Source organism: Mirounga leonina, unplaced genomic scaffold, assembly GCF_011800145.1.
Source record: "Mirounga leonina isolate KUSES-001 unplaced genomic scaffold, KU_Mleo_1.0 Mir_91, whole genome shotgun sequence".
NCBI classification, from domain to species: domain Eukaryota; kingdom Metazoa; phylum Chordata; class Mammalia; order Carnivora; family Phocidae; genus Mirounga; species Mirounga leonina.
The window spans coordinates 8,760,562-8,776,958 of NW_023270839.1; the positions used below are offsets into that span (position 1 = coordinate 8,760,562).

Genomic DNA, 16,397 nt, shown 5'->3' on the forward strand with positions numbered 1-16,397 from the left:
GGCACAGAGACTATTCTTCCAAGCAAATTGGCTGTTTCCCCACACAGACCATGCTCACATCCCTCCAGAAGGTAATGCCAAGGTAGTGACGGTGCGGGGGCAAACCTCTGGCTAGAGATGGCATTGAGTGGCTTAGAAGATGCTGAACGGGCACCTGTAAAAGTCAGGCTTCCTCTCACATCTCACAGTCGGGCCCTCGCAGAGGTGCCTTGTGATGGGGAACACACGCTCTTACAGCTCTTCTCAGCAGGCAGCCCTGGAGCCTTCATCATTGCAACATTTGTACTTGGCAGTGAGCTTGGCTTTGAGCCTGTCAGCATGCTGACGAAGGAAGCTGTGGGCCTCAGAGAAGCCCGGCTGGTCCATCAGGAGAAGCAAGAGGAGTATCCAGGTCAGAAGCACATTTTCTTTGAGAAAAAGGAAACAGGTAGCAAAAAAGAGAAACCTGTCTCCTAGCCCAGAACACCAAATCTTCGTGCACTCAAAGCCTCCCCCACCCCCCCCACAGGTTTACAGATGCTCTCTACTTGTCTCTGAGAACACTCCCCTGCACTCATCCCAGAAAATCATTTTAGGTGATCCTCCTTCCAATGTTCATCTTCTTTCTCTTCTCTCCAGGTCTTCCTTCCTTCATTTCCTCCTATCCCACTGCTAGGCCCAGGGCATTCTTTTTTTTTTTTTCCTTAATTATTTATTTAAATTCAATTTTGTTAATGTATATTGTATTATTAGTTTCAGGAGTATAATTCAGTGATTCATCAGTTGCATGTAACACCCAGTGCTCATTACATCACGTGTCCTCCTTAATGCCCATCACCCAGTTATCCCTTCCCCCCATCCACCTCCCCTCCAGCAATCCTCAGTTTGTTCCCTAGAGTTCAGCATCTCTTATGGTTTACCTCCCTCTCTATTTTCATCTTATTTTATTTTTCCTTCCCTTCCCCTATGTTCCTCTGTTTTGTTTCTTAAATTCCACATATAAGTGAAATCATATAGTATTTCTCTTTCTCTGACTGACTTATTTCACTTAGCCTAATACCCTCTAGTTCCTTCTAGGACATTCTTAATCATCCTTCTTAAGGGGCACCTGGGTGGCTCAGTCAGTTAAGCTTCTGCCTTCAGCTTGGGTCATGATCCCAGGGTCCTGGGATTAAGCCCCACATCAGGCTCCATGCTCAGCAGAGTCTGCTTCTCCTTCTCCCCCTCCTCCTTCCCCCCGCTCGTGCTCTCTCTCTCTCTCTCACACAAGCTCTCTCTCTCAAATAAATAAATAAAATCTTTTTTAAAAAATCATCCTTCTTAACACTATACTTATTAAAGAAATTGGGGTAGAGGGATCTGTTGCTCAAAGAGGTGGGCACCTCCCACTCCCTTATGGTCTTTTATAAGAGAGCAAAATTGAACCCAAGTGATATTTGGTTCTCCCTCAAGCAGTAAACTAATTTATAGAGTATTTTATAGTGATGCTTTTAAAAGTTTAATATGCATATAAATATCTGGGGATCTTGTTAAAATGCAGATTGTGGTTCCATATATTTGGAATGGGACCTGAAATTTTCATTTCTAACAAGCTCCTGGGTAACTTTGATGCTGTTGGTCCATAGACCAAACTTCAAATAACAAGGCTCTAGAGTTTACAAAGACCTCCCACTTATACAAGGTCATTACCCTCTCTGTGAGGTAAGGCAGTTACTTTAGTAACCCCGTTTTTAATAACTGACTTTTCAAACAGGTTAAATGAATTGCCCACAGTCACACAACATCGTGGAGCTGAACCCAAACCTTAGAACTTTTGGAGCCAAGGGAAAGTCTCTGCTCAGGTTCAATTTAGTTTAATCTACTGGCCCCTATATTAGCCACAAATACGAAGCCCTTCCATTGGAGACCTGCTCCATGTCTGTACAAAAGGAAAGCTTCACCAACGTCCCCTTTCTCTTGTGTTTAGTCTGCCTTACTTGTAAGAGCCTCACGTGGCCCCTCCCACACTCCTATTTTCCCACTCTCCTCTCTGGAGCCAAGGAACGGTCACCACAGCTACCTCTCCCCCTCCGGTGAAACACACCACATACCCAGTCTCCACCCTATGTGTGCTCCTTTACCCAGCTGTAGGCTGACCCTCCTGAAGAGTTAGGTCCTGGCGATTCTGTGCCCGGAGAGGTTTTAGAGCCTCTCTCCTCTTAGGCTGTGTTGTTACAGCACCTAGCTGTAGGGGGTTGGGGCTGGACGGGATGCGGCTGAGTAACTTGGGTACTGACCCATCACTTTCTGATGCTGCAAGATGCTGAGACTGGCCTGACATCCAAAGCAGACGTCTTTCTATGCTCCATTTAATGAAACTAAACATCAAGAGCGGAATTTTCCTGCTGAATCACTGTATTGTACACCTGAAACTAATGTAACACTGTATGTTAACTATCCTGGAATTAAAATTAAAACTTAATAATAAAAAAAAGAACAGATGTTTCCTGTGGATAGAAGGCTTCACACAGTCTGAAATGTGAAGAGAAGCCAAGGGAAAGAGGCTGGATGCTGGACCTCCAAGGCCACTTTGTCTCCACTCCCTGGACCTCTCTTTGCCAAAAGGTATAAAGAGAAGGGGTCCCTGTTCCCTCCACGGAAGAGCTAGGCAGCTCTGAAGGACACATTACAACTACAACAGCAAAAACCCCTCCACCAGTTTGGAGTCAGCATGAGCAACAAGACAACTTCCACCGCCTGTGCTCTCTCCCAGACTCCAATCCCCCTAAGTAGCCTTGAGCTTCTCTGACCAGAGGGCCTAGTAATCAAAGGTTCTAGGGAAAATACTGTCCATAGTTTTCCAGAAAAGAGAGAACAGCAAGAAAGAAGTGAGGAGGGCCTGAGGGGCCTGTAAAGCAAAAGGGCAGGGCCTGAGCTCTGAAGGAAGAAACAGGAGGCTAGTGATGTTGGCAACTACCCTAATAGCCTCCTGGCTATTATGACTTAAGATACTGACACTCAGAGACCTCTCTTCCCTCCATCCATGGCTTTCTTTTCTGAATGTTTGCCCTGGAACCACACTCTAGAACTCTTTGCCTGACTTGGGCAACCTATGTCATTCTCCTGGGGTGGGCCCCTGTCTTTGTTTCTCTGCTTGTTGACTATTAGCAGCCTGACCTCTCAGCTCTTCTGGGCCTCCTCCTTCCATGTTCCAGAACTTCTCACATGATACAGGGCCCACCTGATCTACCACAGGCCAATGGGCAGGGACCATTATTCCCCGACTATGGTATAGAACACCGAAGTAAAGACCTATTTCCCTAGGGGTGGCTGGCTGGCTCAGTCGGTGGAGCATGCAACCCTTGATCTCAGGGTTGTGAGTTCAAACCCCACACTGGGTGCTGAGATTACTTAAAAATAAAATCTTAAAAAAAAAAAAAAGAAAAGAGAAGCTATTTACCTAGAAATAAAAAGTATGTGGGGTGGTAAAGGAAAGTCAAGGTTTGAAATATACAGAATTGTGGGGCACCTGGGTGGCTCAGTCGTTAAGCGTCTGCCTTTGGCTCAGGTCATGATTCCAGGGTCCTGGAATCGAACCCCGCATCGGGCTCCCTGCTCTGTGGGAAGCCTGCTTCTCCTTCTCCCACTCCCCCTGCTTGTGTTCCCTCTCTTGCTGTGTCTCTCTCTGTCAAATAAATAAATAAAATCTTTTTTAAAAAAATTAAAAAAAAGAAATATACAGAATTGTGTCATATAATTAAGTAATTTGCCTATTCTAGGTACCTCATGTAAGTGGAATCCTATAATTTGTCCTGAGTATTTTCCACTTAGCATAATGTCTTTAGGCTTCATCCACGTTATAGCATGTATCAGAATTCCATTCCTTTTTAAGGATTTTTAAGGTTGTATAATATTCCTTTGTGTGGTTATGCCACATTTTGTTTATCCCTTCACTGGTTGATGATGACTTCGTCTGTCTCCACTCTCTGGCTGTCATTAATAATGTTGCTCTCTCCTTAAAGGCCCTATCTCCCAAATACAGATATTGGGGTTAGGGCTTCAATGTATGAATTTGGATAGGACCCACCTCAGCCCACAACAGGCCTGTTTACCCAGATCCAGGTGGAGCCTGGTGAGTAGCCACAGCTCCTCTCTTCAGAGAGTACCTCAGAGTCTTGATCGCTGACCCCTTTCCCTTAGGCTCCAAGGCCACCCCCCTTATGTTTATGAAGTTTTTCTTCAGGCAGATGACTGTGCAGTCACATAATTTAAGTCTGTTTCCTTAGTCACAGACACATTCTAGCCTGCCTCCCCTTGTTACGCCCACGTTCCATGATATATTTATCTTTTCCAAGTCTCTTCAGGCACATATTTCCAGTCTATATGGATCCACAGTTTATACTGTATTTAATTGTGTCCATAATATGAACATTTGACTAGGTTAAAATTAACCTAGCCCTTAAAAAATTTTTTTAAGATTTTATTTTTTTAAAGATTTTTTTATTTATTCATTAGAGAGAGAGCAGGAGCAGAGGGGAGGGTCAGAAGGAGAGGGAGAAGCAGGCTTCCCACTGAGCAGGGAGCCTGATACAGGACTCGATCCCAGGACTCTGGGGTCATGACCTGAGCCGAAGGCAGATGCTTAACCGACTGAACCACCCAGTTGCCCCTAGAGATTTAATTTTAAATAATCTCTACACCCAATGTGGAACTCAAATTTACAATCCCAAGATCAAGAGTCACATGCCCCAACCTAACACTTTAAAAGACAAGTGTAGGGGACTAGGTAAGAGCAGATTGGGTTCTAGGACTGCTAAGATTCAAATCCCAGTTCTGCCACTGGCCACCTGTGTGACTTTAGGCAAGTTACTTAATCTCTCAGTGCCTCGGTTTACTCATTGGAAAAAATGGATGTAGATAATAACTTCTTCATAAGCAGGGCCAGGTCTAGGATGGAGCAAGAGAAGCAGCTAGGGCACCAATGTGCACGTGTGTGACCCTGAGTCAGTGCCTCAGATGGCTCTCTTGCCTCACCCCTAGTCCCACCCTGGCTCATAAGCTTGTTGTAAAATGTTAAATGAGCAAAAACACTTAGAATAGTGCTTGGCATAGAGTAAGGGATATAGGGGCACCTGGGTGGCTCAGTTGGTTAAGCAACTGCCTTCGGCTCAGGTCATGATCCCAGGGTCCTGGGATCGAGCCCCCACATCTGGCTCCCTGCTCAGCGGGAAGCCTGCTTCTCCCTCTCCCACTCCCCCTGCTTGTGTTCCCTGTCTCGCTGTGTCTCTCTGTGTCAAAAAATAAAATATTAAAAAAAAAAGAAAGAAGGAAAAAAAAGAAAAGACTTCAGGGGTGCCTGGCTGGCTCAGTGAGTAGAGCATGTGCTCTTGATCTCAGGGTCATGAGTTCAAGCCCCACCTTGGGTGTGGAGCCTACTTAAAAAATATGTGGTCAGTGCTCCCACGTGGCTCAGTCGGTTAAGCGTCTGCCTTCCGCTCAGGTCATGATCCCAGGATCCTGGGATCAAGCCCCGCATCGGGCTCCCTGCTCAGCAGGAGGCCTGCTTCTCCCTCTCCCGCTCCCCCTGCTTGTGTTCCCTCTCTCGCTGTCTCTCTCTGTCAAATAAATAAATAAAATCTTTAAAAAAAAAATGAGGCCTTGGGGCACCTGGGTGGTTCAGATGGTTAAGCGTCTGCCTTCCACTCAAGTCGTGATTTCTAGGTACTGGGATCAAGCCCAGGGTCGGGGTCGGGCTCCCAGCTCAGCAGGGAGCCTGCTTCTCCCTCTCCCTCTGCCTGCAGCTCCCCCACTTATGCTCTCTCTGTCTCTCTCTCTGTCTCTCTCTCTCTCAAATGAATAAATTTTTTAAAAAATCTTGGGGGGGCGCCTGGGTGGCTCAGTTGGTTAAGCGGCTGCCTTCGGCTCAGGTCATGATCCTGGAGTCCCAGGATCGAGTCCCGCATTGGGCTCCCTGCTTGGCAGGGAGTCTGCTTCTCCCTCTGACCCTCCTCCCTCTCATGCCCTCTGTCTCTCATTCTCTCTCTCAAATAAATAAATAAAATCTTTAAAAATCAATCAATCAATCAATCAATCTTGGGGCACCTGGGTGGTTCAGATGGTTGACCATCTGCCTTCGGCTCAGGTCGTGATCTCCAGATCTTGGGATCGAGCCGTACGTCGGGCTGTCAGCTCAATGAGGAGTCTGCTTCTCCCTCTCCCTCTGCCTCTGCCTCTCCCCCTGTTTGGGCTTTCTCTGTCTCTCTTTCTCTCTCTCTCAAATAAATAAATAGATCTTTAAAAAAATTTTTTTTAATTTAAAAAATTTATTAAAAATCTTTAAAAAAATATGCGGTCTGTTTTCCCTCCATTATATAAAAATACTCGTGCTGAGGAAAAAAGGTATTGAGCTTCTTCTTACTATAGCACTGTGCTAAATGCTATGAACAGTGCAAAACAAATGCAATGTGGTCTCTATGCCTGAGGAACTCCCAATGCAGTCCAAGAAACAGGTATGGGCTCCATCTTTTTTTTTTATTAACATATAATATATTATTTGTTTCAGGGGTACAGGTCTGTGATTCGTCAGTCTTACACAATTCACAGCACTCACCATACTCACCACAGTGGGCTCCACTTTTGATAAAAGGTAAACGATAGGGGCACCTGGGTGGCTCAGTTGGTTAAGTGTTTGCCTTTGGCTCAGGATCCTGGGAGTTTCTCTCTCTCTCCCTCTGCCCCTACCCACTGCTTGTGCTCTGGCTCTTTCTCTCCCTCTCTCTTAAACAAATAAAATCTTTTAAAAAAAGGGGGGGGGTAAACTATAATAAATGGTATACTCCAGGTATAACAACGTGCTGTGCCAATACAGAGAAAGGAGAGGTCAGGGGTGACTTGCCTGCAAGTAGAAAGTCTAATGGGCAAAGTGTGAATTGAGAACGTACAGTGTGTTCAGCACTTTGCCCAGATAAGTGGCATTTTGAAGGTGCAGAGAAGTCTTGACCTCCCCTCTGACTGGAATGACTAGAGAGACAAAACTAATACACATTGTAAAAAGCAGCAGAAAATGTTCCATGTTAGGGGCGCCTGGGTGGCTCAGTCAGTTATGGCGTCTGCCTTCAGCTCAGGTCATGATCCCGGGGTCCTGGGATCGAGCCCCACATCGGGCTCCCTGCTCAGTGGGGAGTCTACTTCTCCCCTGCTTGTGTTCCCTCTCTCATTGTCTCTCTCTCGGTGTCAAATGAATAAATAAAATCTTAAAAAAAAAAAAAAAAAAAACAACCCTTGTATTTAAAAAAAACGAAAAGAAAATGTTCCATGTTAGATTATGGCCAGAATACTAAAGTTACTGCAGCTTCCCACAGAGGCTGCAGGAGTCAGGGAGGGACAGGAGGAGGGAGAGTTGGGAGGGAATGTGGGACCCAGGAGGAGCCTGGCCAAACTGCTGCAGAGGGAGGAACAGGCTGGGGGAGATAAGGCTATTTGGTAAGAATGAGGCATCAGGAATGAGTGAATACTACTATTGTAGTAGCAATTTGAGAGCCACTAAGATATGTGGGACAGACGAGGGACGTGATGCAAGTGACATTTAAGATACAGTTTGGGGCGTCTGGGTGGCTCAGTTGGTTAAGCGACTGCCTTCAGCTCAGGTCATGATCCTGGAGTCCCGGGATCGAGTCCCGCATCGGGCTCCCTGCTCGGCAGGGAGTCTGCTTCTCCTTCTGACCCTCCTCCTTCTCATGCTCTCTGTCTCTCATTCTCTCTCTCTCGAATAAATAAATAAAATCTTTAAAAAAAAAAAAGATACAGTTTGTAGGATGGAAGAGGGAACCAAGGTGGTGGTGAAGGGTAATCAGAAAGTGAATAAATGGGGGTAAGTGGGTTAAAGGTGATTCTCCAGAGTCAAGTGCTAAAGATCCGGACCAGGGAGTGCCTGTGGAAATCAAAGGAATATTTCTTTTTTTTTTTTTTTTTTTAAGATTTTGTTTATTTACTTCAGAGGGAGAGGGAGAAGCAGACCTCCACTGAGCAGGGAGCCAGATGCGGGGCTCCACCCCAGCACGCAGGGATCATTACCCCAGCCAAAGGCAGATGCTTAACTGACTGAGCACCCAGGCACCCTTGTTTTTGTTTTTAAGAAAGAAAGTGAAAGTAAAGCCTGATTAATTAATAGAACAGGAGCGCCTTCTACAGGGGAGGTAAGGTTGGAGGGCAGAACTACTTTATGGAAGAAGATAATTAGGTGTGGCTTAGATCTGCTGATACATGGGTGGGAATCGCAAACCACTCTTTCAGACCAATCCCACACCCTTCCCCTCAGAGAGACTCTGAATCAAGACTTTTGTCCAGCCTGGCACCCAGTGTGACTAAGAGTCAGATACTAAAGTTACAAGGTGTTTCTACAATGCCACCGCGCCCTCCCATAAGAGTAAGAAGGCGTCATACATTCCTTGAGTCAGGATAAGGCCCAGAGCTTTGCTGAAAGGGAAATAGTGTCTCCAGTTAGACCCCAAGACCTGACCTTTATTGCCCACTGGCCTGTACTCACTGGCCTGTGTCCCACAGTTTTCCTTAAGCTCTGCTTTTCCAGCATATCTCTTAACTCAGGCAAATGGAAACAGGAACCACGCCTCAAGTGATAACAGCTACCCTGGCAAGTCCTCCAAACTGTCCAGACCACCCAGACCAGTTTGAGCGTAACACCCAAAACTCGTGCCTATGCAGATGGACAATGGAGTGACCTCTAGGATGACCTACAACTACCTTTAGCTCATTATAATACTAAAATCTCCACCCCGTAGGAGCACAAGCCTCATTTACATAATATACAACATATGTACCGGAATGTTTCCTTAAGGGGCATGCCTAGCCTTATGCCCTCCTCTACATATGATGTCAGGGCTTCCTTATCTAAATATTCACCCTAACTCTAAATAAAAGGATCCTGTTCACCCTTGCTCCGGGTGTCACTGATTTGGAAGTTATTCCTGGTGATCTCCTTATTTGCTGCAAATAGTTTACTTGGTGTGACAACTCCACCTGGTGTATCTATGACACACCAAGGAGCAAACTCACCTGGGTTCGGTTACAATAGTATATTTTCAGTATGGATTCAGATTGTGTTGATTTAATTAATTAATAATGATTAATAAATAACCCTGAGAGATGTGTTTACTTAATAGATCAAGGTGGAGGAACCAGCAAGCCCACAGCTCTCACTGGTGAAAAACTGGATTTAAAGACTTTAGAAGGTTGGGGTACCGGGCTGGCTCAGTCGGTGGAGCATGTGACTCTTGATCTCAGGGTTGTAAGTTTGAGCCCCACGTTGGGTGTAGAGATTACTTAAAATCTTTATAATAAAAAATAATTTTATTTATTTATTTATTTATTTTTTTGTTAAAGATTTATTTATTTATTTGAGAGAGCGAGAATGAGAGAGAGTACATGAGAGGGGGGAAGGTCAGAGGGAGAAGCAGACTCCCCGCCGAGCAGGGAGCCCGATGCGGGACTCGATCCCGGGACTCCAGGATCACGACCTGAGCCGAAGGCAGTCGCTTAACCAACTGAGCCACCCAGGCGCCCCAATAAAAAATAATTTTAAAAAAATAAATAATTTTTAAAAACTCCAGAAGCTAGAGCCTCACTCAGTCCACTGGCAGGTCAGGAATGGAGGGGAGGACCCATGAAGATCCAAGTCTTGAGGTACTTTTCTTTGCCCAGTGAAAGGAAAAATGCAGGCTACCTAGATGTTCAATTTTTATCTCTCCACCATCATAATTTCTTTCTGAAATTGTCCTAATTTTCCAGTTAAGAACATCACAGTTCTTCTGGCGTAATCATCTTGGGAAGGCTGAGGAAATCAAGAAGCAGGAGGAAAGCGATGGATCTGCCCATCCCTGTGTCCTTGCATCTCCTGAAGAGAAAGGCTGACAGCCTACTGGGAAACGAGGGTGCGGGGTATCACTAGTGGCCGCAGAAAGAATCACTGCTCTGGAAGGACCAGAGAGGATGCATCAAAGAGACAGTAGAATAAACCTCTGATTTCTTTGTGTAAGCTGTCAAAGGCTACCCTCTAGAAGGCAAAGGAAAGCAAGAGAAGAGCACCTTTCAACTCCGGGATTATGCTGAATTTGCGGTGGCAAGACATTCCAATAGGAAGTATCTACTATGGAGTCCGGAGACGAGAGACTAGACCCCATATACATATTTGGACTGGATGCAAAAACAACAACAACAACAACAACAAAACCACCCTGAGTCATCACCATAAAGATGATATTTCATTATTTTTAAAATATATGTAAGAAGGAGTAAGTACAAAATGCATCGCGGCTAAACACCTTCCTAGGAGTGGCGCCTGCGCGTTCGATCTTTGCAGCCTCTTGCTGTTGCAGCTACTTACTAGCCTGCATTGCAGGCTGTCCCTCATTACGCTCTTCTTGGTGGTAATTTGGCACTTCTACCACCAGGTGGAGATGTCCCACCGCTTTTCACTTACTATCGGCGCGAAGAGAGGCTCTTAAGAAATTGGGGTGCGGGGGAGCGGTCAGGTTCTTTCGTTCCACTAGTTATACAAATAAGCACTTGCCTTCATGCCCAAGAGCGAAAAGAATTTGGAGGGTGAGCATAAAAGGTCAGGCAGTGGCTGCCTCTTCCTCTCTTTTTGTTTTCTCAGTCCTTTGGTTTCCATGGGGATCTGTGTTTGAGCAGCAACTCGGAATCCATTGACTGCCCCTCAAGGCTTGGGGCTGCGCCCAGAGACACGCTGCGAAGAACAGCAGGAGTTGGTACCGGTGGAAAGAAAGAGAAGATTCATTTGGTAAATTTGGACAGCAAAAGCTGAGGACAGGTAGAGGAGGAGTGATGAGGTGGGCCATAGATGAGGTGCACAGAGGAATGTGAAAGGCAGACAATTGTTTCAATTCAAATAAAATTTCGGGACATTAATATCTTTTCAAAACCTCTTCAATCAAGTGTCCTTTGTCTTCTCACCAATAGATGATCTCAGGACACACTCCCAGCCCTGGATATTACCAGGTCCTTTCCCGCCTCTATCCAAAAACATGTCTGCAGTCATGTGTCAGAACCTGCCTGGGGTTCTCCTGAGTCTGGTTCCCAAAGCTCTGGAGCTCTGGAGCAAGAGAGAAGAACTCTGGGAAAGACCATACACAGTATTCCCCAGGCAGGGCATAGCGCCTGGTGCAGAGTAAGCTCTCAGGAATATATTCGTTGAACGGGTGACTAAATAAATGAGCAATAAAAATAAGATGACCTTAACTAATCTTTCTTAGTTCTAGCTGGAAAGAAGACAAATTAAGGATAAGAAAAATATATGGTCTTTTCTCTCATCAAAATCGTGACGATGTAAATGTCTTCATTCACGGATCGATTCATTCAAAGATTGATCAGGGTGTTTTGTTGTTGTTCTGCTTACATCACAGGTTTTTCACATTTGCATTACTAATAGTCCTTTCTAAGAGTATTTGCATTTCCGTCAGTTTGGGCCAATATTCAGTATCCATTCACAGAGAGCAGTCAATATACATATGAACAGCCTTCTACCTAGAGATTGAATCAAGTCTTCCCTTCGTATCTGGGACCCACCAGCCCCCACCCTTCCTCCTCACTTTCTCTCCCATTACCCTGTTTAATTACCACTTTCTATAATTATCTAATTTATTTGCTTTCATTTCTATTGTTTATCACCTCCCACAGGGACCAAGAAGCTACTTGCTGCCTTCCTCACAGAGACTTCTACTTCAGATTTAAAGTCTAAATGTTCAAGTCTTATCTTTTTTTTTTTTTTTTTTTTTTTGCGAGAGAGAGAATGAGAGACAGAGAGCACGAGAGGGAGGAGGGTCAGAGGGAGAAGCAGACCCCCCGCTGAGCAGGGAGCCAGATGCGGACTCTATCCCGGGACTCCAGGATCATGACCTGAGCCGAAGGCAGGCGCTCAACCAACTGAGCCACCCAGGCGCCCACAAGTCTTATCTTTTTTTGAAAACTCCCAATTGAATTCTTCCTGATCCTGCTTTAATCTACTCACCCTCCCACTCTCCAATTGGAAGTGGCCTTTCCTTCTTCCGAAAGTGTACACCTTTGATCTGCAACTCCCATAGCACTCACCACTTGCTACCTCTACAGGACAGCATAATATTAGCCACCAGATGTACTGAGTTTGAAAGATAGGCCAGGTACTGGGACAGATGCTTTAACTGAGTTGTGTTAGATCTCCACCCCAATCCTATGAAGTAGATACAATTAACCTCATTTTTATATGAGGATCCTGAGGCTCAGAGAAGTTAACTAACCTGCCCAAAGTCATAGTTGATAGGTGGTGAAGACAATTTAAACCCAAAAAGGCACACGGAATCTGGAGCACAGACTTTGTTATAAGATAAATGTGTTAGAGCCTCAGTTCCATAATTCACAACTACATGACCCTCAGCAAGTGACTAACACTTCTGAACCTCAATTTCCTAACTGGTAAAATGGGGATAACTATGTCTACCTCACAAGATTACTGTTAGAGAGAATCCAAGGTAGAGAGTCCATTTAGCCTTGTCACAAAGAAGAAGAGACTATTAACATTCCGTGCTTACCTGTTTCATCTCCTATGCCAAGTTAACACTCCTTCAAGAAGGATATGTTTTTATTTTCTTTGCATTTGGAACCTCTAGCACAGTGCTTTGGATACAGTAACTAACCACAGACATTTGTTTAATGGATGGATAGATGGATGAAGAGACAGAGGGAGGGAGGAATGGATAATTTGTTGCCTGTGGACAATCAGTCCAAGTCAAGTCTCCCTTCTTCCTATGGAACTTTATGCAGGCTTCTACAAAATCTTCTCATGTTTCTTATATCTTTTTGTTTAACATTGCCCCTCTTCTCAAGGAGAGGCAGGGTCCGTGTCTTACTTACCTTTCTAACCCCAGCACCTTAGGTCTCTTGTACCTCTCTTAATATGGTTGTGAGTAGAAGCACATCCGGTGTTAGAAGAGCTGTGTAGGCTCCTGGGAGGCCGAGCGGAGACTGTGTCCCACAGACTCTGGCATCATGAACATATTTGATCAGAAGATCAACTTTGATGCACTCTTATAATTTTCCCACATAACCCCCTCGACACAGCAGCACCTGAAGAAGGTCTATGCCAGTTTCGCCCTCTGTATGTTTGTGGCGGCCACGGGGGCCTATGTCCACGTGGTCACTCATTTCCTTCAGGCTGGCCTGCTCTCTGCCTTGGGCTCCCTGGGGTTGATGATTTGGCTGATGACAACACCTCATAGCCATGAACCTGAGCAAAAAAGACTGGGACTTCTTGCTGGATTTGCTTTCCTTACAGGAGTTGGCCTAGGCCCTGCTCTGGAGCTGTGCATTGCTATCAACCCCAGCATTCTTCCCACCGCCTTCATGGGCACAGCAATGATCTTCACCTGCTTCACCCTGAGCGCCCTGTATGCCAGGCGCCGGAGCTACCTCTTTCTGGGAGGTGTCTTGATGTCAGCCATGAGCCTGATGCTCTTGTCTTCCCTGAGGAACCTTTTCTTTGTATCCATTTGGCTTTTCGAGGCAAACCTGTATGTGGGGCTGGTGGTCATGTGTGGCTTTGTCCTTTTTGATATCAACTCATTATTGACAAGGCTGAAAATGAAGATAAGGATTATATCTGGCACTGCGTTGACCTCTTCTTAGATTTCATTACTCTCTTCAGAAAGCTCATGATGATCCTGGCTATGAATGAGAAGGACAAGAAGAAAGAGAAGAAGTGAAATGACCATGCAGCCTTTCCCATTTTGACCTCTCTCCCTCCACCCCTCATTTCCTCTTCGCACACATTGCAGGTGGTGTGTTCTGTGATGATGAAAAGCATCAGAAAAAAAATATATATATGGCTGTGAGTATGATTTCATGTTGAGAAAAGTGTATTTTTTTATTCTACTTGCCCTTTAAATGCAGGCCCAGTGAGTGAATATGAAATGCATTTGGTAAATATTTGTAGAGAGTATAATTAATTGAAAGACCTAGCCTGGTCCTATGTCAAAAAGGAAGGAAAGGATTTCTCTGGTCTGGGCTTGTATTTATTTATTTTTTTTTTAAGATTTTATTTATTTATTTGACAGAGAGACCGCAAGAGAGGGAACACAAGCAGGGGAGTGGGAGAGGGAGAGGCAGGCTTCCCACTGAGCAGGGAGCCCCGCAGGGAGCCCGATGTGGGGCTTGATCCCAGGACCCTGGGATCATGACCTAAGCCAAAGGCAGAAGCTTAACAACTGAGCCACCCAGGTGTCCCCTGGGCTTGGATTTAAATCCTGGGGTGATTCTGCCATCTGGAGATGCAGAATCATAAACCTGTAAGCTGCTTTGGTTTTTGACTGGACTTACTCCTGGAGGTCACAGAGATCAGCAGGTCTGAGGGCTTTTGATGGACTTTAATATTTTAAATTAACATATTAATTCAATTATAACTACATTAAGGTCTACAAAAGAAAGGGAGAAACAACAGTGTAAAGATTGCAATCATTCAAACTCTGGCAATCCATTCAATGAGCTCAAAGTGAGCCTCAGGTGTCTTGTCCCTTTCTAATATAAGCATGAGTATGATCCTATATTAAAAATGCATATTTAAAAAGAAGAAACATGGGGCGCCTGGGTGGCTCAGTCCTTGGGCAGCTGCCTTTGCCTCAAGTCATGATCACAGGGTTCCTGTATCGAGCACCATGTCAGGCTCCCTGCTCAGTGAAAAGTCTGCTTCTCCTTCTTCCTCTGCCTCTCCCCCTGGCTCATGCTCTCTCTTTCAATCTCTCTCTCTCTCTGTGTCAAATAAATAAATAAAATCTTAAAAAAAGAAGAAGAAGAAAAAAAAAACACTGGGGGCACCCAGGTGGCTCAGTCCAGTTGGGTGTCCAAATCTTGATTATTTCTGCTCAGGTCATGATCTCAGGGTCCTGGGATCCAGCCCCGAGTTGGGCTCTGAACTCCATGGGGAGTCAGCTGAAGATTCCCTCTCTCCCTTTCCTTCTCTGCCCCCACCCCCACCGTGCATGCTCCTGGTGCACGCTCTCTCTCTCTCAAATAAATAAATAAATCTTTTTTTAAAAAATGCAGGGACGCCTGGCTGGCTCAGTCAGTAGAGCATGCAACTCTTGATCTCGGGGTTGTGAGTTTGAGCTCCACGTTGGGCGTAGAGATTACTTAATAGATAGGTAGATAAGTAAATAGATAAATAAAAGTAATTTTTAAGTGCATATTTTTTATTCTACCCACCCCCTAAATGCAGGCCACCTACATCATTTGATATTCAGCCAGAGAAACCATCATCTTTCAAACCAGTCTCTGGTGTATTCTTCCTTGGGGATTTTTCAGCTTTGACTCTATGTGACCTTTGTCCTAAGTGATGGCTTTGGAAACAAACTCCCATTGATTTTTTTTATTGCAAAGCTGTATGTAGAAATTGTTGACACAGACATGGTTTGTTGATTGATGAAGATATTCACATATAAAACACAGAGGTTAGGGGTGCCTGGGTGGCTCAGTCGTTAAGCGTCTGCCTTCGGCTCAGGTCATGGTCCCAGGGTCCTGGGATCGAGCCCCGGATCGGGCTCCCTGCTCAGCAGGAAGCCTGCTTCTCCCTCTCCCGCTCCCCCTGCTTGTGTTCCCTCTCTCGCTGTGTCTCTCTCTGTCAAATAAATAAATAAATCTTTAAAAAAAACCAACAACAACACAGAGGTTAAAGCTAGGTGACAAAATCATCTGGCCTAACGTCATCATTGCAGATGAGGAAACTGAGGTCTAGGGAGGTAAAGACATTTTCTCAAGATGATTTAACCAGGAAGTAGAAGAATCTGACTAGAACCCATGGCAATGATTACTCCACTAAAACTGGAAGTGTGTGTCATGTTAGCTTATTTTTTTGTGAAGTAGTTTTTCAATATAAGTTCCTGGAGGATAGAAAGGACACGAGGGTATGTTCACATACAGCATGCCCAACCAGCATAGAGCAGATAACCACTGGGCATCATAGAATGCTGGAACTATAATTTCATGGAGGGGCACCTGGTCACTCAGTAGAGCATGCAACTCTTGATCTCAGGGCTGCAGGTTTGAGCCCCACGTTGGGTGCAGAGATTACTTAAAAATAAAATCCTTAAAAAAATTCATATGTGTGCTTTTTTTTAAAAAAGATTTTATTTATTTATTTGAGAGAGAGAATGAGAGAGAGAGAGAGCATGAGAGAGGGGAGGGTCAGAGGGAGAAGCAGACTCCCTGCCGAGCAGGGAGCCTGATGCGGGACTCGATCCCGGGACTCCAGGATCATGACCTGAGCCGAAGGCAGTCGCTTAACCAACTGAGCCACCCAGGCGCCCCATATGTGTGCTTTTTAATGTGAAATTTGTACTATATATTTTAACTGCTTTTATTTTTTTAAAGATTTTATTTAT

General features: G+C 45.0%; 1 pseudogene; it reads left to right on the top strand.

The window, feature by feature from the left end:
- Positions 1-13,005: 13,005 nt before the first annotated feature.
- Positions 13,006-13,829, top strand: LOC118003750 (annotated as a pseudogene).
- The last annotated feature ends 2,568 nt before the right edge of the window (positions 13,830-16,397 follow it).